Below are 27848 nucleotides of genomic sequence, written 5' to 3'. Positions count from 1 at the left end.
GATTTAATTTTTGATATGTAATAACTTGGGACAGTGAAATATGTCTCAGGATTTATCATTTCTTAGTAACAAATAGCAAATGTAACAATCTCAAGATTTCTGGTCCAGATTTAGGGATAATAAAGATATTAGAACTAAGTAGAACATAGAGTTTCCATTTCTGAATAATATTCCATTTTCATTATGCCAAAAAGTTTAGGGATAGAATATACTACCCAAAGTCTTTACCTCACAAATAATTAAGATAGAATTCAATAAGTAGTTAATAAAAGCTTCGTACTATAATACGTTGGTACTGTGAACAACAGAAAAATAGAGATCACAAGTGAACTAAGGAGTAGCCCTTTCAGAAAAGGAAAAGTATGCAAATAAAAATGACTGTCAACAGTAAGAAAGACTGACTATATAATTTAAGACTTACATTTCCACAGAAAGTGATGATCAGGACATGTAGTGTCTACATGAATCTGAGAAGTTCAAGTTGTGTCATATGTAGAATCTGGGTGTCTCCTGGGGTTTTAGTTCCAATGTATGTCTGCTACTGGATCTACTACTAGTCAAACAAACACTTGAAGGTCAGTAAACACGGAAAATGGAGATTTCCCTGTAAATTGGTTTATCCACCTTTCAATCTCTCTTGATTTACTGACCTATGGTCAAATAAATAAGACTCAGATATCACAGAATGGTTTCCAACTTAGAGTCATGGGTAGAATTTTAAGGTCCTGTGGCAATATAAAGAGAGCTGATTCACAATCAAAACACTGTATTTTGAGGATGTGATCAATGTGTCGTTTTACAAACAGAACCATTAATCAAACAACAGATTAAGCAACACTATGTACATATCATTATATATGATAACAAAATATAAGCCACAGTCCCTTCAGGACATCATGGTTTTGATACTGAGAACAGAAGTAATTAGCATCATACACAACTAAGCAAAGCAGCAGTTAGGAGAAGGGCAAGACAACTTGAGTTTAAAATTCCTAGTAGCTTTTTCCCATTGGCACATAAATGCAGATTGTCTTATCAGGCCAGTTATTAGTCAAAGTGAGCTTTCCAATCACTGTTCCTATTTTTCTTTGAAAAGGTCAGATTTGCTGAAAATGTTAGTGGGTCATTTGAGTTGAATATTAACAGTCACTAGAAATCCAATCAACAATATTTAGTGTGCACCTACTAGGTGTGAGACACTGAGCTTTCTATTTTAACAGCTATCTTTACCATCTACTTTTACCATAATGAGGGAACAAGTCAAGGGAATCTGCTTCAGCCACAAAGATCCCTGAGTTACCTTTAAATTTGAATGTAAATATTGTTACAAACTTATGGATAATTTTTTCTTGCTATTTAGAAATTTATTTTGTACTTAATAAAAGAGGTCTTTCACACTTAGATTTTTGTCAATTGTCACTCAGGCATACAAAAAAAAAGAGGACATAAGTTAAAGAAATTGGTTAAGATATTTCTAAGGTAAAGACAACTACATCACAATTGTCACTTGACCCTCAGCAATTGTAATACCATCCTGATTTCAGAGATGTTAAAATGTGAAAAATATATATACAAACAACAAATAACAGGCACTCGTGTACATACTACCTTGCTTAAGATACAGAACAATTCTCAACATCATTAAAGTCCCTTATATATACCTCCCTCCTTTCCACACAAGATAACTACTACCCTGAATTTTGTATTCATCAATCCCTTGTTTTTCTCTAGTTTTACCAAATATATACCCAAATATATATATATATATATTGCGGGGTCATATTTTTCAACACAGTTTGGCTCTGAGAAGTTCTACCAAGCTCTGCTTAGGCCAGCACTGCCATCCCCACTTATTTGGCCATGGGAAATGTGTTCAATGTAGCATCTATTAATTTCTGAAGAAGTAGTGTTCTGAGGAATTCACCTGGGAAACATCGGCATGTCAAATGTAGAAGGATTTGCTGAGAGGAAATGGTGGGTAGGCAGATTGAGGCCAGATTGAGGAAGGGCCTGAATGGCACATGAGGGAATTTGGATTTTATCCTGATGATGTCAGAGCCATCTGGTCTGTTTTAAAGGACATGGCACGATCTGACCTGTGCTTCAGGAGGGTTCCTCTGGCAGCAGGAAGATGGATGAATGTGGTGAGAGACTGGAGGTAGAAAAATTAATTTGAAGACAATTAACAGTGTCTAATGAAAGGTGATAAGGGTATGAGCTAGGCCATAGACAGCATTTAGAAAATATATAAACGGGTAGAGGAAGGATACTTCAGCTACATTTACCAATACTGGTAAAGAGCAGAGGTAAGGAGATGGATGCTTAACAGACAACTCAGAGGATTTGAGCATGGGTGACAAAAATATAAGTGATTATAAAGTCAGAAAGAATTAACTTTTTAGAAAAAATATTGTTTAGTTTGGCCATAGAACAAGATACAGTCATCCAATCATTCAATAATTTTCAAGTGTTAATAATCATGGCTGAATAAGATGTCCCTTGTTTGTATCTTCCTCAACAACAATTTGGTATTCATTCACAGACAGAGTCCCTTTGTGGGAGCTGTGGGATCCAGCACCATATGCCAAGAGACCCAGGAGGAGCCTGACTCATCCAGGCATCAGGTAATAGGCACATAGACTTGGTCCTGGCTGTGGACCCTGCAATGACCCATGAACCAGCTCCAGCTCCCTCTAAGCTATGGTCCAGAGGCTACAGAAAACACTGCCTTAGACAATCACCCATGGGCAAAAAAGCCTCTGAGGAAGTGCAGGTTTCCAGTGGAGAAGTTCCAGCACACTGCTGGGGCAAAAATACATGAGTTTGGACACATTGGAGAGGGTAGTATGTAACTGGAGGAAGTGACAGCTATTTCAAATGCAAAAATAGCAATGAAAAAAAATTTTCAGGAAAACTTGGCGCCACTAGTGGATCACAATCATCATCCAGTAACCATTAACAAAGACACCAAGATCTATGATTTACTAGATAAAGAATACAAAATAGCTGTTTTAAGGGAACCCAATGGGCCACAAGAAAACAAGAAAGACAATTCAATGAAATCAGCAACACAATATGTGAATAAAATGAGAAGTTTAACAGAGAGATAAAAATTATAAAAAGAATCAAACAGAAATTCTGGGGCTGAAGGATACAAAGAATTAAATGAAAAAAAAAAAACCTGCAATACAGAGCATCAACGTCAAAATGGATCAAACAGAAGAAGAGCCTGTGAGTTTGAACACAGGAACTTTGAAATAGTCTAGTCAGGGAGAACAAAGAAAAAGGATTGGAAAAGAGTAAAGAAAATCTGCATGATCTATTGGGATACCAATCAAAGAACCAATTGTGAATTACTGGAGTTCCAGAAAGAGAAGGCGAAGGGGGCAGAAAGCTTATTTAATGAAATAATGGCTGAGAATATCCCAAATCTGGGGAGAGATTTGGATATCCAAGTTCATGAAGCTCATAGCTCACCAAATAAACTCAAAGAGATCCTCTCTAAGATACATCATAATAAAACTGTAAAAAATCAAAGACAGAGAGAATCTTTAAAAGCTCCAAGAGAAAAGAAGCTTGCAACTTACAAGAGAATCCTTACAAGGCTATCAGTAGATTTCTCAGTTTAAATCTTACAGACCAGGAGAGAATAGGATGATATAGCCAAACTGCTGATAGAAAAAAATGCTATCCAGGAATACTCTATCCAGTAAATTTATCCTTCAGAAATGAAGGAGAGATAAAGACTTTCCCCAACAAAAAAAAGCTGTGAAAAAACATCACCAAAACATGGAGGATTTTCTTGGTTTTGTATAAATATTCAAATCTAAGCAGGAGTGTTTAAGAACTTCTGGGGTACATACAGTGATGTCCTGGAGTCAGCATGCACCCCCTCATGAGGACCTATTGTTAAATTTTCAGAAATTCTGCAAGCCAGTTTTTAAAAATATGCATTTCAAAAAATAAATTATATAACCTTACACTTAAATTTTATTGAAAACAAAGGCAATAAATATTCTAAATTTATTACTGCCTAATTATATTATAAATTTCACCATTATCTGTCCTCTTGCAGTTTTTACACTCCTGTTATCTGTACAGTGGCAACACTACCAAGGGGGATAACTGTGCATCTCTGCCCAGCTGCATGTCCAGTGGCATTGTATTCATAGCTTGGAATTGGTCAAGGTAGGAGTATTTACACTAGAGAAATTGGCAAATGCTACATGTCAGGCTTGGTTCCCTGCTTTGTTCACTATCTAGATGTAATAAAGAGATGGAGGAAGTGTACTTAGCTAGCGTGAGAGAGGCAGAGAGTAAACTGTAATCTGGTCAGGAGCTGGGCAGGGGTTGGATTGTGTGGCGGCTTTCACATCATAGAAAGGAGTTTGGATTGTATTTGTAGTGGAAGAGGGAGGATATAAAGGTTCAAATCAGGGGAAAGACATCACCTGATTTACATTTTGTTAAGTTCCCTCTGGTGGTCTATGGACTGGACCTAGAGAAGCTCCTGTACTTGTTCAGGTGACATAATGGTGACTTGGACTGAGGAGATGATCAGTAGTAATGAAGAAAGGTGGATGGACATGGGGTAAATTCTGGAAGTGGAGCTGACAATCTTGGCATTATACACTGGTCAACTATCTGACAAAGGATGAACACTGAGTATAAAATTAAATTGCAATCTTTAAATGCTATTAGATAAAACCTTAAGGTACAATTTTCAATAGGCTTTACTGCCAGGTGCAAATATTTTACTGATTTCTGTTTCATTAATAAGAAGTGAAATGTAGAGACTGCCTATTCACACGTTCCTTTAGAGCTAATTCTGATGGGAACTGAGAGTCCTATCAGATCTATCAGTCTCTAAATAGATCCCCACGTTTCCACACCTACATTCACTCTGCCTTTTCAAATTACTGCTTCCTTCTCAACCTTCAGGTCTCAGTTTAAATGTTATTACCTGAGAGGGGCTTTTCCTGACCAATCTAAGAATGACTAGTATATTTTCTTCCATTATTTTTCTATTTTAGCACCATGTTTGTTTCTTTCATAGCAATAGTCAAAGTTTATCATTATTTACTTGGTTATTTAATATATCTATTTATATTGCCTTTCTCCCCACTACAACAATAATGGTTCCTGTCTTATTCAACATTTCATGCAAATATCAAGAACAGTGTTTGGTATATCACAGGCTTTTAGAAGTTATTCAGTAAATAAGAAAAAAATGACTAAGCTCATTTTCTTCAGGTGGACTCTTAGCATTGTGGTAGTGGTAGTAACAGTCATAAGCATAAGTAATAATTAGCCATTATTTATTGAGCACTTCTCATCTGCCATGTACTATTCTAAGCACTTTACATGAATGTACTTACTTAACCTTTACTTAACTAACCCTCAGGGAGTCACTGTTAACACCCTTCCCATTTTACAGCTGAGGAAACTGAGGCATGGAGGTCAAGTAGCTTGTCCAAAGTTACACCACGAGTAAGGGCTAAGGTTTGTTCCTAAGTAGTCTTACTACACACTCATGGGATTTAACTACCACATATTATTCTGATAGAATCACACAGGCTTGAGATAGGGTCAGCCTTATGCTTGAGCAAGCAAGGAAGCTAATTCTTATAGGACCTGAGAATCTTATCATGTTCTATCAGCCTCCAAATATATCCTTATGTTTTTCTACCCATATTCACCCTGTCTCCTGCCTATATGTTCACCACTCTTTGCCTGGTCTGATATTCCCACCATCAGTGTTATTCCATGTAACTTGTTGTCTTACATTTGGAAAGTCAGAATAGTCTTTTTTTTTTAATCAGTCAATGCATACATTATTTAAAAACAAACAAAACCAACACATTTTAAAAGGTGTTATTGAATCATTGGTCCATCTTCTAATCAATACTGTTTCAGAAAAAAATATGGAATGCTACACGAATTTGCGTGTCATCCTTGCACAGGGGCCATGCTAATCTTCTCTGTATCGTTCCAATTTTAGTATATGTGCTGCCGAAGCGAGCACGAGAATAGTCATTTTTTAAAATGTACCCATAGCAGGGCAGGGGCCAGGGTCTGGGGTGTGGGTGGACACCTCTCTGCTAGGGAAGTATTTTCCTCAGGACTTTTCCCACTGAATGGATTCAAATGAATGAGTTTATTATCACTTACATTTTAGAAGCTGCAAAGAGTCTGATGCTGAGCTTTTAAACTGGAGGGAAACTTGCTCATGAGGGCAAGTGCAGTGGCAGGAAATCTTGGTGGTCTTTGCTGGGAGTGTGGGAGGATGCATGAAAGCACCACTCGGGGTCAGAGGTCTTAGATTGTTGGATGAGATGATGCAGGTGCCATAGGAAGAGTCACTGATAGAATCTCCAAAGAAAGATGAGAGATGGAATAAAGTCAGGAAACAGAAATGTGGCACCAACACCCAGCTTTGCAAACCTTATGGTTTTAATTGGGGCAGAAAGAATATAAGGTGTTTTCCAGGCTGAGGCAGCCTTTCTTTAAGTCTTAAAGGCCCTCTGGTTTCAGGTGGATGGAACTTTCTACTAACAAGCAGGGGGTCCATATACCTTATTCTGGCTTCTGAAGCTCTGGCTTTTATGTTCTGTCTTTGACTATTTCTTTAACCTTCCCCTAATTTTGTCTTTGATTTGCTTAAGCTATCTACCCACCCCCCAAGGCAACAGTCCACAAGGGCCAGCAAATTCCTATATTTTAGATGCTTTAGCCATTAGTAAAAGTTCAAGCAATACATGTATAGGCTATCAATTACAATTTTGATGGCATCATTGGATTTTTTAAAAATTTATTTGACTTGCTTGGGTAGTCATCTGACCATATTTTTTGGTTGTTTTGGTACCATGTAGGCATAGTCAAATAATGCTATTAAATTACCACTTATCTACATTTTTAACAGATTGAATTATCCTGATATCATTAATATCTATGCCTAGAAAGTATTTTCTGATGCCTCACTAATTTTCCTTGCATTCCTGTTAACTTTCTCACAATTCATACTCTTTGATATGAATAGGACTTTAAGCAAGTTTATATTGATGCAAAACTTTGAATATAATACAAAGGCTAAAAATTCAGATATTTCCAAGTACATACATTCTGTGTGTGTCTGTGTGCACTCATGTGTGTATATGTTGTGATTATACATATAGATTTGACATTGTAGAAATAGAGCATCTGGTATTTTCATCCAGATGTTTGACATTATGTAGTGACTATAATCCAGTCAACTATGTGCTTCAGGTCACATTTTTTCTTTTTTGTTCATTGATAGGTGTAACATGCAGATAATCAGAAGAGTTGCTGCAATCAAGACACAGTACATCTATCATTTCTCCTTAATCTACCATATTAGATTAGCTTAAAGGGATTTGGTTTTAAGTAGGACACATTAGTCATTATCCACTAAGTAGCTTCTTGTCTTCAAGTTATTTGCAAATTGATTGTATCAGAGTTTCTGCCAGTATTTTCTTAAGTATCCAAGTAAAGGTTACTTGTCTGTTCTGCTTGTTATATGACTCGTGACTTCATTTAGTTCTCTACTGGTGACAGATTTCCCTGTTAACACTTCAAGATAAAACCTTTAGGGAACCAGGCATATGAATAAAAAGAACACATTAAAACCAAGGTTGGTGGAGTTGTTTCTATTGTTAGAGTTCCTACATATGAAATTCTGCCAGTATTTCAAATGCATACAGAATGCTTAAAAATACCATTTCCATTCTTAGTTGTGTATTTAATATAAGGCTTAGCAAGCAAGATTATGAAAGATGCTTAGTTTATTAATTTTTACAACCACTGAACATGATAGACTCTTTAGTTTTGTTAGGCGATCATGACCTAGAAGGACCAAAGAGTTGAAAATTATAATAATTTTTAGGCTTCACTTTATAGATGGATTAAACTATGTGTAACACAAAGTCGATGTTATTTCATGAACTGTACGCTTGATATGAAATAAGATGTTGCTCCTACGGATAAGTGTCAGCATTTAAAAATCAAGTTGGGGACTTTCAAGATGGTGGAGGAGTAAGACGTGGAGATCACCTTCCTCCCCAGAAATACATCAAAAATACATCTACTTGTGGAACATCTCCTACAGAACACCTACTGAACGCTGGCAGAAGACCTCAGACTTCCCAAAAGGCAAAAAAAATCCCCATGTACCTGTGTAGGGCAAAAGAAAAAAGAAAAAACAGAGACAAAAGAATAGGGATGGGACATGCACCTCTGGGATGGAGCTGTGAAGGAGGAAAAGTTTCCACACACTAGGAAGACCCTTCACTGGCAGAGATGGAGGGGTGGATGGGAGGGAAGCTTCAGAGCCATGCAGGAGGGCACAGCAACAGGGCTGCAGAGGGCAAACTGGAGAGATTCCTGCACAGAGGAATCAGTGCCGACCAGCACTCACAAGCCCAAGAGGTTTGTCTGCTCACCCGCGGGTGTGGGTGGGGGCTGGGAGCTGAGGCTCAGGCTTCAGAAGTCAGATCCCAGGGAGAGGACTGGGGATGGCTGCGTGAACACAGCCTGAAGGGGGCTAGTGCAACACAGCTAGCCAGGAGGGAGTCCAGGAAAAAGTCTGGACCTGCCTAAGAGGTAAGAGACCATTGTTTTGGGGTGCGTGAGGAGAGGGGATTCAAAGCACTGCCTAAACGAGCTCCAGATATGGGCACGAGCCGTGGCTATCAGCACAGACACCAGAGATGGTCATGAAATGCTAAGACGGCTGCTGCAGCCACCAAGAAGCCTGTGTGCAAGCACAGGTCACTATCCACATCCCCCCAGGAGCCTGTGCAACACGCCACTGCCAGGGTTCCGTGATCCAGGGACAAGCTCCTCGGGAGAACACACAGCACGCCTCAGGCTGTTGCAACATCATGCCAGCCTCTGCTGCTGCAGGCTCACCCCACATTCCAATTATAACTACCATACCCCGCCCTCTGTTGGCTTGAGTGAGCAAGAGCCCCCTAATCAGCCACTGCTTTAACTCCACCCTATCTGGGCGGGAACAGATGCCTGAGGGCTACCTACATGCAGAGGCGGGGGCCAAAACCAAAGCTGAACCCAGGAGCTGTGCAAACAAAGAAGAGAAAGGGAAACCTCTCCCAGCAGCCTCAGGAGCAGTGGATTAAATCTCCACAATCAACTTGAGGTACCCTAAATCTGTGGAATACATGAATAGACAACGATTCATCCCAAAACTGAGGCAGAGGAATTTGGGAGCAACTGTAGACTTGGGGTTTGCTGACTGTGACCGATATGCTTCTGATTTTTATGTTTATCTTACTATAGGTTTTAGTGCTTGGTTTCATTGATGGAATTGTTTACTGCTTTGGTTGCTCTCTTCTTTATTGTTATTATTATTATATTTTTTATTTTAATAATTTTTATTTGTTTATTTTTCTTTCCTTTATTCTCCCTTTTCTCCTGAGCCATGTGGCTCACAGGGGCTTGGTGCTCTGGCATGGTGTCAGGCTTGAGCCTCTGAGGTGAGAGAGGTGAGTTCAGGACATTAGATTACCAGAGACCTCCCAGTCCACATAATACCAATTGGCAACAGCTCTCCCAAAGATTTCCATCTCAACACTAAGACCCAGGTACACCCAATGGTCAGCAAGCTCCAGTGGTGGATGCCCCACGCCACTCAACTGGCAAGACAGGAACACAACCCCATCCATTAACACAGAGGCTGCCTAAAATCATACTAAGTTCACAGACACCCCAAAACACACCACCAGACATGGCCCCGCCCATTAGACAGACAAGATCCAGCCCCATCCATCAGAACACAGGCACCAGTCCCCTCCACCAGGAAGCCTGCACAGGCCACTGAACCAACCTCACCCACTAGGGGCAGACACTAAAAACAATGGGAACTATGAACATGCAGCCTGTGAAAAGGAGACCCCAAACACAGTAAGTTAAGCAAAACGAGAAGACAGAGAAATATACAGCAGATGAAGGAGTAAGGTAAAAACCCACCAGACCAAATAAATAAAAAGGAATTAGGTAGTCTACCTGAAAAAGAATTCAGAGTAATGATAGTAAAGAGGATCCAAAATCTTGGAAACACAATGCAGAACATACAAGAAACGTTTAACAAAGAACTAGAAGAACTAAAGAGCGAACAATGATGAACAACATGATAAATGAAATTAAAAATTCTCTAGAAGGAATCAATAGCAGAATAACTGAGGCAGAAGATGGATAAGTGATCTGGAAGATAAAATAGTGGAAATAACTACCACAGAGCAGAATAAAGAAAAAAGAAGGAAAAGAATTGAGGACAGTCTCAGAGACCCCTGGGACAACATTAAACACACCAAAATTTGAGTTATAGGGGTCCCAGAAGGAGAAGAGAAAAAGAAAGGGACTGAGAAAATATTTGAAGAGATTATAGTTGAAAACTTTCCTAATATGGGAAAGGTAATAGTCAATCAAGTCTAGGAAAGACAGAGAGTCCCATACAGGATAAATCCAAGAAGGAATCATGCCAAGACATAATAATCAAACTCTCAAAAATTAAATACAAAGAAAAAATATTAAAAGCAGCAAGGGAAAAACAAATAACATACAAGGGAATCCCCAGAGGGTAAGAGCTCATCTTTCAGCAGAAACTCTGAAAGCCAGAAGGGAATGGCAGGATATATTTATTTATTTTTTTAATTTAAAAATTTTTTTTGGTCAAAATTAAAATACATTTTAATTTTTTAAATTATTTTTTTAACATCTTTATTTGAGTATAACTGTTTTACAATAGTGTGTTAGTTTCTCCTTTACAACAAAGTGAATCAGTTATACATATACATATGTTCCCATATCTCTTCCCTCTTGTATCACCCTCCCTCCCACCCTCCCTATCCCACCCCTCTAGGTGGTCACAAAGCACAGAGGTGAACTCCCTGTGCTATGCTGCAGCTTCCCACTGGCAGGATATATTTAAAGTGATGAAAGGGAAAAACCTACAACCAAGATTACCCAGCGAAGATCTCATTCAGATTCAACAGAGAAATTAAAACCTTTAAAGACAAGCAAAAGCTAAGAGAATTCAGCACCACCAAACCAGATCTACAACAAATGTTACAGGAACTTCCCTAGGCAGGAAACACAAGAGAAGGAAAGACTTACAAAAACAAACCAAATCAATTAAGAAAATGGTAATAGGAACATACATATCGATAATTAGCTTAAATATAAATGGATTAAATGCTCCAACCAAAAGACAAAGACTGGCTGAATGCATACAAAAACAAGAGTCATATATATGCTGTCTACAAGAGACCCACTTCAGACCTAGGGACACATACAACTGAAAGTGAGGGGATGGAAATGATTTTCCATGGAAATGGAAATCACAGGAAAGCTGGAGTAGCAATTCTCGTAACAGATAAAATAGACTTTAAAATGAAGACTATTACAGAGACAAAGAAGGACACTACATAATGATCAAGGGATCAATCCAAGAGAAGAAATAACAATTGTAAATATTTATGCACCCAACATAGGAGCACATCAATACATAAGGCAAATGCCAACAATCATAAAAGGGAAAATCGACAGTGACACAATAATAGTAGGGAACTTTAAGACCCCACTTTCACTAATGGAGAGATCATCCAAAATGAAAATAAATAAGGAAACACAAGTTTTAAATGACACATTAAACAAGATGGACTTAATTGATATTTATAGGACATTCCATCAAAAACAACAGAATACACTTTTTTCTCAAGTGCTCATGGAACATTCTCTGGGATAGACCATATCTTGGGTCACAAATCAAGCCTTGGTAAATTTAAGAAAATTGAAATTGTATCAAGTATCATTTCTGACCACAATGCTATGAGACTAGATATCAATTACAAGATTAAGATTGTAAAAAATAAAAACCCATAGAGGCTAAATAATACACTACTAAATAACCAAGAGATCACTGAAGATATAAAAGAGGAAATCAAAAAATACCTAGAAACAAATGACAATGAAAACATGATAGCCCAAACCTATGGAATTTAGCAAAAGCAGTTCTAAAAGTTTATAGCAATAAAATCTTACCTCACGAAACAAGAAAAACCTCAAATAAACAACCTAACATTACACCTAAAGCAATTAGAGAAAAAAGAACAAAAACCCTTCAAAGTTCACAGAAGGAAAGAAATCATAAAGATCAGATCAGAAATAAATGAAAAAGAAATTAAGGACACAATAGCAAAGATCAATAAAACTAAAAGCAGTTTCTTTGAGAAGATAAATAAAATTGATAAACCATTAGCCAGACTCATCAAGAAAAAAAGAGAAAAGACTCAAATCAACAGAATTAGAAATGAAAAATAACAACTGACACTGCAGAAATACAAAGGATCATGAGAGATTACTACAAGCAACTATATGAAATAAAATGGACAATAAAATGGACAATTGGAAGAAATGGACAAATGCTTAGAAAAGCATAACCTTCCAAGACTGAACCAGGAAGAAATAGAAAATTTAAATAGACCATTCACAAGCACTGAAATTGAAATTGTGATGAAAAATCTTCCAACAAACAAAAGCCTCAGACCAGATGGCTTTACAGGCAAATTCTATCAATCAAACATTTAGAGAAGAGCTAACACCTATCCTTCTCAAACTCTTCAAAAAATTGCAGAGGAAGGAACACTCCCAAACTCATTCTACGAGGCCACCATCACCCTGATACCAAAACCAGACAAAGATGTCACACACAAAAAAAAACTACAGGCCAACATCACTGATGAACATAGATGCAAAAATCCTCAACAAAATATTAGCAAACGGAATCCAACACCACGTTAAAATGATCATACACCATGATCAAGTGAGGTTTATCCCAGGAATGCAAGGATTCTTCAGTATATGCGAATCAGTCAATGTGATACACCATATTAGCAAATTGAAGGATAAAAACCATATGATCATCTCAATAGATGCAGAAAAAGCTTTCAATAAAATTCAACACCTATGTATGATAAAAACTCTCCAGAAAGTGGGCACAGAGGGAACCTACCTCAACATAATAAAGGCCATATATGACAAAGCCACAGCCAACATCATTCTGAATGGTGAAAAACTGAAACCATTTCCTCTAAGATCAGGAACAAGATAAGGTTGCCCACTTTCACCACCATTATTAAACATAGTTTTGGAAGTTTTAGCCACAGCAATCAGAGAAGGAAAAGAAATAAAAGGAATCCAAATCAGAAAAGAAGAAGTAAAACTGTCACTGTTTGCAGATGACCTGATAGTATACATACAGAATCCTAAAGATGCTACCAGAAAACTATTAGAGCTAATCAATTAATTTGGTAAAGTAGCAGGATACAAAATTAATGCACAGAAATCTTGTGCATTCCTATACACTAGTGATGAAAAATCTGAAAGAGAAATGAAGGAAACACTCCCATTTACCACTGTAACAAAAAGAATAAAATATCTAGGAATAAACCTACCTAAGGAGACAAAAGACTTGTATGCAGAAAACTATAAGACACTGATGAAATAAATTAAAGAGGGTACAAACAGATAGAGAGACAGACCATGTTCTTGCACTGGAAGAATCAACATTGTGAAAATGACTATACTACCCAAAGCAATCTACAAATTCAATGTAATCCTTATCAAAGTACCAATGGCATTTTCCACAGAACTAGAACAAAAAATTTCACAATTTGTACGGAAACACAAAAGACTCCGAATAGCCAAAGCAATCTTGACAAAGAAAAATGGAGCTGGAGGAACCCTCCCTAATTCACACTATACTACAAAGCTACAATAGTCAATACAGTATGGTACTGGCACAAAATAGAAATATAGATCAATGGAACAGGGTAGAAAGCCCAGAGATAAACCCACGCACATATGGTCACCTTATCTTTGATAAAGGAGGCAAGAAAATACAATGGAGAAAAGACAGCCTCTTCAATAAGTGGTGCTGGGAAAACTGGACAGCTACATGTAAAATAATGAAATTAGAACACTCCCTAACACTGTATACAAAAATAAACTTAAAATGGATTAAATGTAAGGCCAGACACTATCAAACTCTTAGAGGAAAACATAGGCAGAACACTCTATGACATAAATTACAGCAAGATCCCTTTGACCCATCTCCTAGAGAAATGGAAATAAAAACAAAAATAAACAAATGGGACCTAATGAAACTTAAAAGCTTTTGCACAGCCAAGGAAACCATAAACAAGATGAAAAGACAACCCTCAGAATGGGAGAAAATATTTGCAAGTGAAGCAACTGACAAAGGATTAATCTCCAAAATATACAAGTAGCTCATGCAGCTCAATATCAAAAAAACAAACAACCCAATCCAAAAACGGGCAGAAGACTGAATAGACATTTCTCCAAAGAAGATATACAGATTGCCAACAAACACATGAAGGGATGCTCAACATCACTAATCATTAGAGAAATGCAAATCAAAACCACAATGAGGTATTACCTCACACCAGTCAGAATGGCCATCAACAAAAAATTTACAGAGAATAAATGCTGGAGAGGGTGTGGAGAAAAGGGAACCCTCTTGCACTGCTGGTGGGGATGTAAATTGATACAGTCACTATGGAGAACAGTATGAAAGTTCCTTAAAAAATGAAACATAGAATTACCATATGACCCTGCAATCCCACTACTGGACATATTCCCTGAGAAAACCATAATTCAAAAAGAGTCATGTAGCACAATGTTCATTGCAGCTCTATTTACAATAGCCAGGATGTGGAAGCAATCTAAGTGTCCAGTGACAGATGAATGGATAAAGATGTGGCACATATATACAATGGAATATTACTCAGCCACAAAACGAAACAAAACTGAGTTATTTGTAGTGAGGTGGATGGACCTAGAGTCTGTCATACAGAGTGAAATAAGTCAGAAAGAGAAAAACAAATACCGCATGCTAACACAGATATATGGAATCTTAAAAATACATGGTTCTGAAGAATCTACGTGCAGGACAGGAATAAAGAGGCAGAGGTTGAAAATGGACTTGAGGATATTGGGAGGGGGACGGGTAAGCTGGGATGAAGTGAGAGAGTGGCATGGACATATATACACTCCCAAATATAAAATAGATAGCTAGTGGGAAGCAGCGCATAGCACTGGGAGATCAGCTCAGTGCTTTGTGACCACCTAGAGGGGTGGGATAGGGAGTGTGGGAGGAAGACGCAAGAGGGAGGGGATATGGGGATATACGTATATGCAGAGCTGATTCACTTTGTTATACATCAGAAACTAACACAACATTGTAAATCAATTACACTCCAATAAAGATGTTAAAAAAATTAATTTTATATATTGATATATCTAGAAGAAAGCATGATATAAAACGAATAGGAATGGACTTAGGAGTCCCATAGACCTGGTTTATGTCTCAGTTGGTCCACCTACAAGCTGTGTGACCCTGGACAAGGAACCTAAGCTCTTGAAGCCTCAGTTTCATCATCAGTAAGTCAGGGGGGTATTTCCTATATCATCGATTTGTAATGGGCTCAAAGGATGTGATATAGTTAAGCTCAGCACAACATCTGACACATAGTAACTGATAACTGAACACTAGGGTTCCAAAAATTCCTAGGCTTTCTGGAGAGATGGGAACTATGATGGAAAATCTGCTGAACCATTTGGGGCAATTGCTTTCATCATTTCATCAGCACTGGGGCAATGCAATGGCATCTGAATCACTGCTGTGTGGTTTCTGGGATAGAGTCAGATCTAGTTGGAAGCCAGGTTAACATTATATTTTATTGGTTTTCAGATTAGGCAGAACTACCCATATAGGGTAGCTATACCACATAAATGAGCTTTGAGATTACTTTTAGGCATGTATTGAATAGTATTCAGATCATAGAGACAAACAGATAATTGGTATAGGCTCTAACCAAATTCATAATCAATAAATTAACATCATTAGGTACATGCTTGTTGTATATAGAGTGACACATTGCTAAGAATTACACCAGCAATGACTCAAATTAAAGTTAGGACCCTATTCACCCAGCCCAGCTTAAAAAGTGAGCCTACACTCTCTGGGATCTTTTTGTCAGGATGTTGAAGGGTTGCTCCTGACCCTAAAGATGGCCATTATCACCATTATCAACATGTGAACAAATATTTAAAGTCCATGAAGTCAGGGCCCTTGAATATATTGACCACCAATATAACCTTTGATCTCATTAAAAAAATCTAATTTATAGTAGGCTATCAAACAGTATTTGTTGAATTAATAAACTAATTAATTTTAAATTAGGCAAATTGTTGGATAATAATTAGCCTGCAGAGTGACTGAGCTGAAGTTTTGCTGGTTGAGGGTAAAAGAGTAGCCCAGTCCTCTGTTGGTTCAAGTCTTATGGTTTCTAACGTTTCTCCAAATGTCTGTATATAATTTCTTGCCTTACTAAGCACAGTCTACTGAACATAATTGCATCTTTCAATGCTGTGATGGATCATTACAGCCTCAGGATTATCATGCTAAATCCAGTCTCATCTTTCAGTTGCAGGTATAGATGTAGGATGGGTAAGAGTTGGGATGAAGGAAGTGTGGCCCTGAAATACAAATTTAAGATTTTCATTAAAATAAATACCTATCACCCAAAAATGTTTTGTCATGTATCTTGTTCTAAAATCCATATGGAGAAAAATATCAGTATTTTCTCGGCTTGATCTGGGTAACTTTTACTACAATGAAAATCCTATTATGACTCAATAGGTGAATGTAGTTTATTTTATTCCAGAAACTGTTTGTGAGCACGTATTGTATACTAGGAAGATACTGTGCTAGACACTAGGAATACATAAAATGATAGGACATGGCCTCTGCACTTGAGAAGTAGACTCCTTGACATTTAATCACAACTCAGTATATTATAAAAAACTGCTATCTCTATAACAATATATAATTACAAGATACTGTGTTTGACTAGAAGTTATTATTCTGTGTATGAGAACTTCCCAGAAGAGGCGATACTTGAGATAAGTCTTAAAGGATGAGTAAGAGTTCACTAAGACCAAGGTCATCATGTCATACAACTCCAAAGAACACCATCACATTGTATATAAATGGTGACCTCTGAGCTTGTGCTCCTGGGGAAGAAACTCTTTTTTTATATGGATTAGAATGACTTCAGATACAAATGAACAGAATATTACAGAAAGTGGCTTAAATAGTAAGAAGTTTTATTTCTCAAAATCCAAAGGAATGTGGTTCTAGGGAGGTTCAGGTGCATGGCTGTGTCAGCCAGGATCTTCCATCATTTCACTTCGTTGTCCTCAGCATGTTGGCTTCTGTCCTTGGGTTTATCACCCATGGTCATAAGATGGTTTCTAAAGCTCTTGGAAATCATTCAAATACAGGAAAAAAATAGAGCAGGTGAGAAAACTCTCCATGAAGTTCTCATTTATTTTTATTAAGGGAGGAAAATACTTCACAGACATCACCCAGAAGATTTACCCCTGTGTCTCAGTGGCTAGAACTTATGACCATTACTAGCTACAAGAGAGAAAGAGAAAGCAAGGAAATACTATTTTTAACCTCTATTGTGTGAAGCACTCTCCACTAGGAGAAAAAATAAGGGGAAGAAAAGCTCTTGGGGACTTCCCTGGTGGCACAGTGGTTAAGAATCCGCCTGCCAATGCAGGGGACACGGGTTCAAGCCCTGGTCCTGGAAGATCCTACATGCTGTGGAGCAACTAAGCCTGTGTGCCACAATTACTGAGCCTGTGTGCCATAACTACTGAAGCCTGTGCACCTAGAACCCATGCTCCACAACAATAACAAGCCACTGCACCACAACAAGAGTAGCCTCCGCTCACTGCAACTAGAGAAAGCCCACGTGCAGCAATGAAGATGCAGCCAAACAATGCAGCCAAAAATAAATAAGAAAATAAATAATTTTAAAAAGAAAGAAAGTAAAGCTCTTGGGTAGGAACTCACAATATCTTAAAACTATTCTAAAGTTAAAAAAAAATTAGACTTTTGGTCTCCAGAACTTTACCTTCGACAAATATTATGATTTTTCTTATGTCTGCTAAAACTATACTTATTTTTTTCTAATATTAATTTTTTCCTTCCTCAAAAGTAGTGTGCTTCAGCTTAACATCTTTTATTATTCTATCAAGATACCTATGAAATACGTATTATTATAGTTAATTTATATCTGCAGAGTAGAAAATTGGAGCAAGAAAGGCTTAAACAACACAGCTAGCGAATAATTAAATAACGAAGACCAGAACTGTCCCTGATCTCCCAACTCTTAGATCAACTTTTTTCCTATGATGTCTCAAATGTTTATATTTTCATAGTCTGATATTACACGGTAATATAATGATATAGTACTTTAATTACATATAGTATAATACAGTTTGGTACTATAACATAGTGTAATAGTTCATCTCTGCCATATTTCAAACTGACCAGTTTTGCCCAAGATAGATAAATCAGCCTGTAGGAATTATGCATTACAGGTTTAAAGGTAGTTCTGTTTAATGGGACACTCTCTGTTGCAGGAGCCCACTATCTTCTCAACACAGCCTGAGAGAATAAAATAATTGGCTTTCACTTTAAGATTAGAGGAGTTCAGGAAATGATCTCGGTGTGAGGGCAACAGAGCATAAGAAAGGTGACTTGAAATGCAAGAACTCTATATTCCTTGGACTACCTTCTTCCTCTGTCCTCTGGCTTGCATCTCCTGGCGAGTAACAAAATCGCCAGCAAATCAAAAGAACACATTATGCCAAGAGATAAGACGAGCCTTTAGAAACCCAAGAGAAGCTAAAATATACTTCATCCCTGGGGGAAGAGACTGCACGGGCCATTTGAAAACTCTGAGATGTACTCTATGCTCAAGATCAATAGATTTAATATTCGATAGCAGCAGCCATGGTCGCCAAGGTGAGCAAGACTCTGACTCTAATTTCAAGGTTTGGCTGGATGGATTGCATGGAGAAATTTTTTATGAACAAAACAGACTTGGCACCCTTACAAGGCTTATCTCCAGCATACTTCTGACAGTCAGGGACAATTCAAAAGATGGTGCCTTTGAACATATAGTAGAAACCACAGTAACTGGGTCATTTCATTCTGGGGCTTTCAAACACTGCTCTTCTAAATCAGGCTAGGGTCTAAACAGCTCCCAGTGTCTATAGCTATAATTTAGGACTGTGCCCAAGTGTTTACTTGACCTCATTTTCCAACATGAAGAATTAGCTAGTAAACAAGTCAAAACAGAATTTCCCCGAGACAAGCACACTTTAGTCAAGGCAGATCCACTCAAGACGAACCCTGTAGCATGCATCTAAAGAATAGGAGAGGTCAGTGCAAGGATTTCTCTAAGATGGCATCATGTATTTTCAAGAGTGAACCAGAAGACCTGGTGGAATGTCATTTTTCTGAGTTGTAAGTTGTTTGGTATGCTTTAATCAGGCAGATTATTACGTAGTTGCTTTAAAAAAGTATCTCAGAAGCTTTTGCACAGCAAAGGAAACCATCAACAAAACGAAAAGACATCCTTGTAAATGATATAACTGATAAGGGGTTAATATCCAAGATATATAAACAGCTCATACAACTCCACATCAAAAGACAAACAACCTGATTAAAAATGAGCAGAAGAACTGAATAGACATTCTTCCAAAGGGGAAATGCAGATGACCAACAGGCACATGAAAAGATGCTCAAATCACTAGTGATCAGGGAAATGCAAATCAAAAGCACATTGAGATATCACCTCATACCTGTCAGAATGACTATCATCAAAAAGAACACAAATAACAAATGTTGGTGAGGATGTGGGGAAAGGGAACACTCATACACCACTGGTGGGAAGGTAAATTGGTGAAGTCACTATAGAAAACAGTATGGAGCTTTCTCAAAAAACTAACAACAGAACTACCAAATGGCCCAGCAATTCTACTCCTGGGTATACAACTGGAAAAACAAAAACAACAACAAAAAACACTAATTTAAAAAGATATATGCACCCCAGTGTTCATAGAAGCATCATTCACAATAGCCAAGATACGGAAGCAACCTAAGTGTCCATCAACAGATGAATGGATAAAGAAAATGTGGTACATATGTGCAACTGAATACTACTCGGCCATAAAAAAATGCAATTTTGCCATTTGCAGCAACATGGATGTACTTGGAGGGCATTATGCTAAGTCAAGCAGAGAAAGACAAATACGGTATAATACCACTTATATGTGGCATTATAATGGAACACCACTGTGGAATCTAAAAAATTCAATAAACTAGTGAATATAACTAAAAAGAAGCAGACTCACAGATATAGAAAACAAACTAGTAGTTATCAGTAGGGAGAGGGAAGGGGAGAGAAGTAATATAGAGGTAGGGGAGTAAGAAGTACAAACTATTAGGTATAAAATAAGCTACAAAGGGCTTCCCTGGTGGTGCAGTGGTTGAGAGTCCACCTGCCGATGCAGGGGACATGGGTTCGTGCCCAGGTCCGGGAAGATCTCACATGCTGCGGGGCGGCTGGGCCCGTGAGCCATGGCCGCTGAGCCTGCGCGTCCGGAGCCTGTGCTCCGCAAGGGGAGAGGCCACAACAGTGAGAGGCCCGAGTACCGCAAAAAACAAAACAAACAAATAAAATAAGGTACAAGGATATATTGTACAACACAGGGAACATAGTAAATATTTTATAATAACTATAAATGGAGTATAACTTAAAAAAAAAGAAAAGAAAGTTTTGATTACAATCTAAAATTAAGTTTTCATGCATTGGTGGCAAATGACAAAATCAAAGACAAAATTGGGCCTTTTTATAAAGCTAAAAATATTTGATCATTTTAAGTCTAAAAAAAAGAGATATATATTTAGTTGTTAATCAGTTATTTCCACTATAAGACATATGACCCATCAATTACATGCCTGGCTATTTATGCTAGAGAAATGAAAATTTATGTCCTCCCCAAAACCTCTATCTGATTATCCACAGCAGCTTCCTTTGTAAGAACCAAAAGCTATAAACAACCTAAATGTCCTTCAGTGGGTGAACTGTGGTACATCCATGCAAGGGAATACTACTCAGCAATAAAAAGAATGAACATTGATACACACAACAACTTGAATGGATCTCAAGGGCAAACTGAGTGAAAAAAAGCAGATCAAAAACATATCCTGCATGATCCCATTTATAAAACAGTCTCAAAATAACAAAATTATAGTGATAGAAAATAGATCAGTGTTAACAGAAGTTAGGATTGGGAAGGACGTATGATTATAAAGGAGTAGCACAATGGAGTTTCTTCATGCTGATGGTACACTTATGTATCCTGATTGTGGTGGAAGTTAAACAAATCTACACATGTGATAAACATTTTATAAAATTATACATTCCCCCCCTAAAAAAAGTTTGCATGTAAAAAAACAGACGAAATCTGAGTTAGGTATGTAGTTTAGTTAACAGAATTATACTCATGTCAATGATCTGCTTCTAATAATGTCCTATGGTTAGGTAAGATGCTATCATTGGGGGAAGCTGGGGAAGAATACACAACTCTCTGCACTAATTTTAGAACTTCTTGTGAGTCTAAAATTATTTCAAAATAAAAAAAAAAGGAAACAAAACATTAGGTACCCTCATTCACAGAGAAGTAAACTAAGATTCAAATAGGCTAAATAACTTGCCCTTATTAAAAAAAAAAAAAAAAAAAAAAAGCCCTTGAGCTAGTAAAAAGCCAAGTTGAGATTTGAACACCAGGCCTTCTGACTTTAAATTCAGGGTCCTTTACACTACAGTGCTCCTATTAGCCATGTGCTTATTGGGAAGGTAAAGATCCAGGTGATACGTGAAGGTTGTCCAGGTAGATGGAACAACATGTTCAAAGCCAGGAAATAAACAAGAGCAAGGGAAAGAAGTACAAACCACCAAAGGCTGGGGAACAGGGGAAAGCAGAGAGATAAGAGCACTGAACCTTGAGGGGGGCCAAGAACAGGGATAGAGAGAACAGGCTGACAGGCCAGGAGGTTGTGGACTGTGGACCAGACACCTAATTAAGAGACAGAATAATTCCTGACAATGACAGACTCTAGAAATGGAAAGGAGGTGAGTGGCCATATGCTACTCGAAGTAAAGGTCAGTGAGTGTAAGCTGATCAAGGAACTATGAGACTAGGGAGTCAAATCAGTGGTCTTTTCAGGACATTCGAGGGAGCTAGAACGATGATACTGAGAGGAAGATAGAGCTTTATCTCTCTTACTAGTATAAGCTTCCTAGAAGTAAGGACTATGCTTTATCTTTCTTTGCTTTTCCCACAGAGCCTACAATAACACCTTGGACTTGGAGCTCCATTGATATTTGCTGAATTAAGGAACAAATGTTCTTATGCCTTGAAAACCTGAAACGGTCAAAGAACCTTATTTAGCACCTATTTTCCCAAGAGGAAGTTGTTTTGGTTGATCAACATGACAGCAAAATGACTATTAAATTCCATTTAAAAAAATACATCAATTTCTCATTTGAAATAATGAAGATAAAGTATTTTGTTGTTTCATTTGTCATACATTATGAATGAAATATTGCTCCATAGATTTCTGATTCTCACTATCATCTCATACACTCAAACCTATATGCACATACCCACACACATAGGTGTCCCTGTATTCAGAGAATTAAAACTATAAGGAGGTACTCAGAGTTGGTCTGCCATGGTCTTGATTCTAGAGTTGTGCTGTCCAATATGGTAACCACTAGCCTCACATGACTATTGATACTTAAATTTAATTTAAATAAAATTTAAAATTCAGTTCCCAGTTGCTCTAGCCACATTTCAGGGGCTCAGTAGCTAAGTGTGGCTAATGGTTACTGTATTAGACAGTACAGATAGAGGGCATTTCCATCATCTCAGAAAGTTCTAATGTACAGTGTTGCCCAAAGCAACACACAATGACTCACTATTTTGTCTTCCCTGTCTCTCTTACACAATGAATCATGTCATCTTAAGAGGTTCAGCATTCCATGTCTCAGATGGGCCCCTGCCATCAAAATGAAGAGAGCAGCATCAATTAGGTTATTTTCAGCACAATCATGTGGAATTCAACTATATTAGAACCCTGATGTCTTTGATATAAACATATCAAATTTTATGATTATGCTATTAATATACCATGGTACATGTTTAATATGGCTAAGAAGTACAGTACAGTAAATCCTCTACATTCGAACAAATTCCATTCCAAGAGCATGTTCATAAGCCCAATCTGTTCATAAGTCCAACAAAGTTAGCCTAGGTACCAACTAACACAATTGGCTATATAGTACTGTACTTTAATAGGTTTATAATACTCTTCACACAAAAAATACACAAAAGAGAAACACAAAAGTAAACATTTTTAATCTTACAGTACAGTACCTTGAAAAGTACAGTAGTACAGTACGACAGCTGGCACACAGGGGCTGGCATCGAGTGAACAGGCAAGAAGAGTTACTGACTGGAGGAGGGAGATGGTAGAGCTGAAGGGTCGTCAACAATAGGAGACGAAGGGCAAGCTGCAGTTTCCCTCACACCTGACATTGATGGCACAGGTTCTGGTTCCTTGCTGGATCCAATTCTATCTACCCTCTTGAAAAAATGATCCAGTGATGGTAGTTCTTTTTTTCTCGTCAGAAATGACACAGTAGCACTAGATTGCATTCTGAATGGCTGCTGCAACCTTTGTGTACTGTTCTATGTTCGGGTCCTGTGCCTCAAAAACTAACAGTGCCTCCTCAAATAAAGAAAATCCCCTTGCCGTTTCCTGCATTGTGAACCTCTTCAGTTCTTCAGTTACCGAACGAGTGACGTCTACCATCTTTTCGCCTCGCTCCACCATCTCAATTATTTTCACTTTTGTTTCCATGGTTATCACTTGGCACTTCTTAGCAGTACCAGCTACAGCACCGCTGCTTTTACACTTGCTTCTGTCCATCCTGGGCTTGAAATAAAGATATTGTACTACTGTATACAGTACCGTACACGAAAGTACACAAAAGCACAACCACTTGTAGAGGATGCATGCAAGTGACAATGTATGCCAGACATGTGAACTAAATTATGATTGGACATTCGAATGCACGTTCACATCTTTGAAAGTTCGCAACTTGAAAGTTCATATGTAGGGGACTTACTGTAGGAAGAATAATAGTGACTCCCCTAAAATGCCCACACATTAATCTCCAGAACCTGTGAATGTTATGTTACATGAAAAAGGGGAATTAAAGAAGCAGATAGAGTTAAAGTTTGCTAATCAGCTGACCTTGAGATGAAGAGATTATTCTGGATTATCCAGATCCTTACCAGAATCCAAATAGAAGAAGGAGAGATAAAAAGAGTCAGTGTCAGAGCTATGCAGAAAGAGAAAGATTTGATTGGCTATTGCTGGTCCTGAAGATGGAAGCAGGCCACAAGCCAAGGAATCCAGGCAACCTCCAGAAGTTGGAAAAGGCAAGCAAACAAATACCCCCATAGACCCTCTGAAAAGAAATGCAGCCCTGCCAACACTTTGATTTTAACCTGCTCAGAGTTACTGTGGACTTTTAACTTCTAGAATTATAGCATGATAAATTTGTGTTGTTTTTAGCCACTAAGTTTATTGTAATTTGTTACAGCAACATTAGGTGCCTCATATAGAAGTTTCCTAAAACTCAATATAATTGATATAACTTTTACTTAATTATTTAATTTTATTTCTATTTCTCTTTTGGTAGTGCGGGAAAGCAGATTTTAAAAGAATCAGTGGTTCTTCAGCTCTCAGAAGTTTTTTTTCCTAAGACACTGAGGCTTCCTAATTGGCCACTTGACCCAGAACTCTGTAGGGGGGAGTGCAAGTGTGGGCAGAGGAAGAGAGCAGACTTTGAGCTAAGCCCCCTCACAGAGAGCTGCTAATGCAAGAGTGGCTGTCTGCCTGAAAATGACACTGAAGTTCTCAACACAGAGGATAAAATTAGGTGATCTATTTTGCTTCATGAAAAGGGCAAGGAAATGATGTAATCTTTAAGAACATTAGAAAAATATGTACAATTCTATTTATAATAGCAATAAGATAATCGTTCTATTGTGTTAAATTACTGGGATTAAATGTTATCAGGTGATGTTTTATTTTCCATTTTGTCATTTTTAAAAGATTCAATGTGCTTCTCAAGACAAAAGGCCAATAAAACATTGCATGTTGGTATCAAAATAGAAAAGTAGGTCTAGTGCATTTGAGGTGGGAGGAAATTTGTTGGGATTTATGCTAAAATACAGCCTAGAGTTCTCATACAACCCATCAAAAAACTATGATTTAATGAGGCCTAAGAAACTACTTCAAAACTTTCCATTCCTAATGTACTTGCCAAGAGTTCTGAACTTCCTGTGTTCACTCTCAGAGGCTCTGAGACCCTCTACATGCCATCTATTTAGACTCATGTATCTAGATACCTACCACACCTCAAACTTAACATGTCTCAAACTAAACTATTTAAATCCTTCTCCACCCTAAGCTTGCTTCTCACATTTTTCCTAGCCCATTCAAGCTTGAAAGCTCAGTTATCCAGAGACTGCCTACCTTCCATCCCCATCATTCCCAGCTCCTGACCAAATTCTTACAATTCTTCTTCTTCTGTATCTCTCTGGTGAACACGTTCCTTCCATATCCATTTCTAGAGCCTCCATTAATCTTGTTGGTTCTCATCTAAGCTCAAATCCTTTTCTCCTAACCAATCCAGTCAATGAAAAGGACTTATAACTGCAGAGCATCACCTTAATTCTTTTATTTAAAAATAGTTTTGCATACTTGTAATCTGAAAATCACCGTGGAAAGACATTGCCCTTAGTATCAAGGAGTTTAAAACTGAGTGGGAAAGGAAATAATAGTATGTAATATAACAATATAATTATATGTAATATAATGATATATAATAATAAAAATAACTGCAGTTATTATTTATTCAGCATCTTCTATATTCTAGACATTGTTCCAGATTATTGCATATATTGTCCCTAATAATTATAACAGCTCTACAAGGTAGGAATTATGCTTATTTTATAGATGAAAAAACTAAGGCTGAGATATTACTAACTTGCCAAGATCTTGCAGTCCTAAGTGGAGTATAAATCTAAGATTCTTGAGAGCAGAATCTTTTTATTTTCTATTAATTCCAGAATAAAAGAATTTCAAATAGCAGCTAGTTTTATAGGTAGTGATAAACAGTCTAAGTCAGAGAAAAACTTTAGACTTTAAAATGGTATTTATATTCCTTAAACATCTTCTATATCAAGGCCTCAGGTTCTTCCTATTTATGTTTGTGGACTTTCTTTCTCCTTAATATGCCTTTGTCCTATAATTTCTAGTACCTCTTACAAAGAAAATATACGAAGTTAATAAGAATTACTCCACAGAAGTGTTGTGAGCATTTAATGAAGCAGTGCCTGTTTATTGCCCACCACAGTTCCGGAGAAATAGTAGACCCTCTATAAGAAGCAGTCAATGGCTTCTTACAGCAAAATGGCTAAGAGAATTGGCTCTGGAATCAGCCCATCACTACTACTTACTAGACATGTGACTTTGGCTAAATTACTCAACATCTCTGAACCTCACCCCCTTGCATGTAAAATGTGTCTAATAATATAATACTCATTTGGAGTTACAGTGGAATCTAATTGGACAATGCATGTAAAGTACTTAGCATAATTTAGCGGGGACTCAATAAATATTAACTTTTGGCATTTAGCTTTTCTCCAGAAAAGCAGAGTTGCAGTAAAAGTTTTATAGTAAAAAAAGAAATCAACACCTGCTTTTAATCCACACCATTCTATTTTGCCAGAAGCTCAATTGGTTTATCATCTGAATAGAAAGATATCGAATCATAGGATTTGGGAATGCAGAAAGAAACTTAGCTGAAATCCAGCTCAACCTGGCCATGTTTAGAGATGAAACAGAGTTCATACAAGGAAAATTGACTTCCCAAGGTTGCAAAGCTTGTTTAAGGCAGATCCAAGAGTAGAATTTAGATCTCTATTTTATAATCTGATGCTTTTTCAACTACCAAGAAATGTACACGTTTTTAGAAGTCAGTTAAGCACCGTTTCATATGTTAGAAATTCTAAAATAAATCACCAGTCATATTATTCCCAAGTGTTTAACTGACTATAGTAAGTAGACTATCTATAGCTAAGTTTAAAATTCAAGTAAAATCAAATTTATATGCTATTGAATATATGTCTATATTGCTTAAAAAGAGTTGACTACTCTTTACATGAGTACTCTTGTTGAATTAAAGTTTTTAAGGTTAAATGAGTTTTATAAAAATGGCCATTAAATTCAGAAAGCAATGGACATCGATTAAAGGAAGGACTGTCAACAAAACTTGGAAAAATAAAATAAGGATTTTAAAACCCTGAATCAGGCATGTTTTTTGCCCTCAGGGAAATGCCATTTCCTAATGGAACAGATCACAGAGGAGCTCACTACACACACACTTCAACTGTATCACCTTGGAGTTAATAGTTTTAACTGTGACGCAGGCTTATCTTGAATAACACAATGATTATTCTCATTCTTTGGATAACTACTGATTGAGCACTTCCTTTTCCAGGAATAGTGGTAGTAGCTAGAGCTGTAACAGTGAAATAAGATATGGTTCTTGTCCATAAGAATCTTAGGAGATAAAAGAAGGAGACAAGTGATTAAGAAACTACAGTCCAAGATAATGGACATCAACAGCTAATGTTTAGAATAATTAATATCAATAATTTATTATAATTTATTTATAGCTAATATTTATTCAACACATATTATGTGCCAGGCAATCTGCCAA

General features: G+C 37.4%; 1 non-coding gene across 1 annotated transcript; it reads right to left on the bottom strand.

Moving 5' to 3' along the window:
- Positions 1-5918: 5918 nt before the first annotated feature.
- LOC131743582 (U6 spliceosomal RNA) lies at positions 5919-6025 on the bottom strand. Its single transcript, XR_009331853.1, has one exon. It is a non-coding gene; the product is annotated as a U6 spliceosomal RNA (small nuclear RNA).
- Between the last annotated feature and the right edge of the window lie 21823 nt (positions 6026-27848).

The sequence above is a fragment of the Kogia breviceps genome, chromosome 16, assembly GCF_026419965.1.
Source record: "Kogia breviceps isolate mKogBre1 chromosome 16, mKogBre1 haplotype 1, whole genome shotgun sequence".
NCBI classification, from domain to species: Eukaryota; Metazoa; Chordata; class Mammalia; order Artiodactyla; family Physeteridae; genus Kogia; species Kogia breviceps.
Note: the sequence above shows the minus strand (reverse complement) of the source record. Positions and strands in the feature narration are given on the sequence as shown.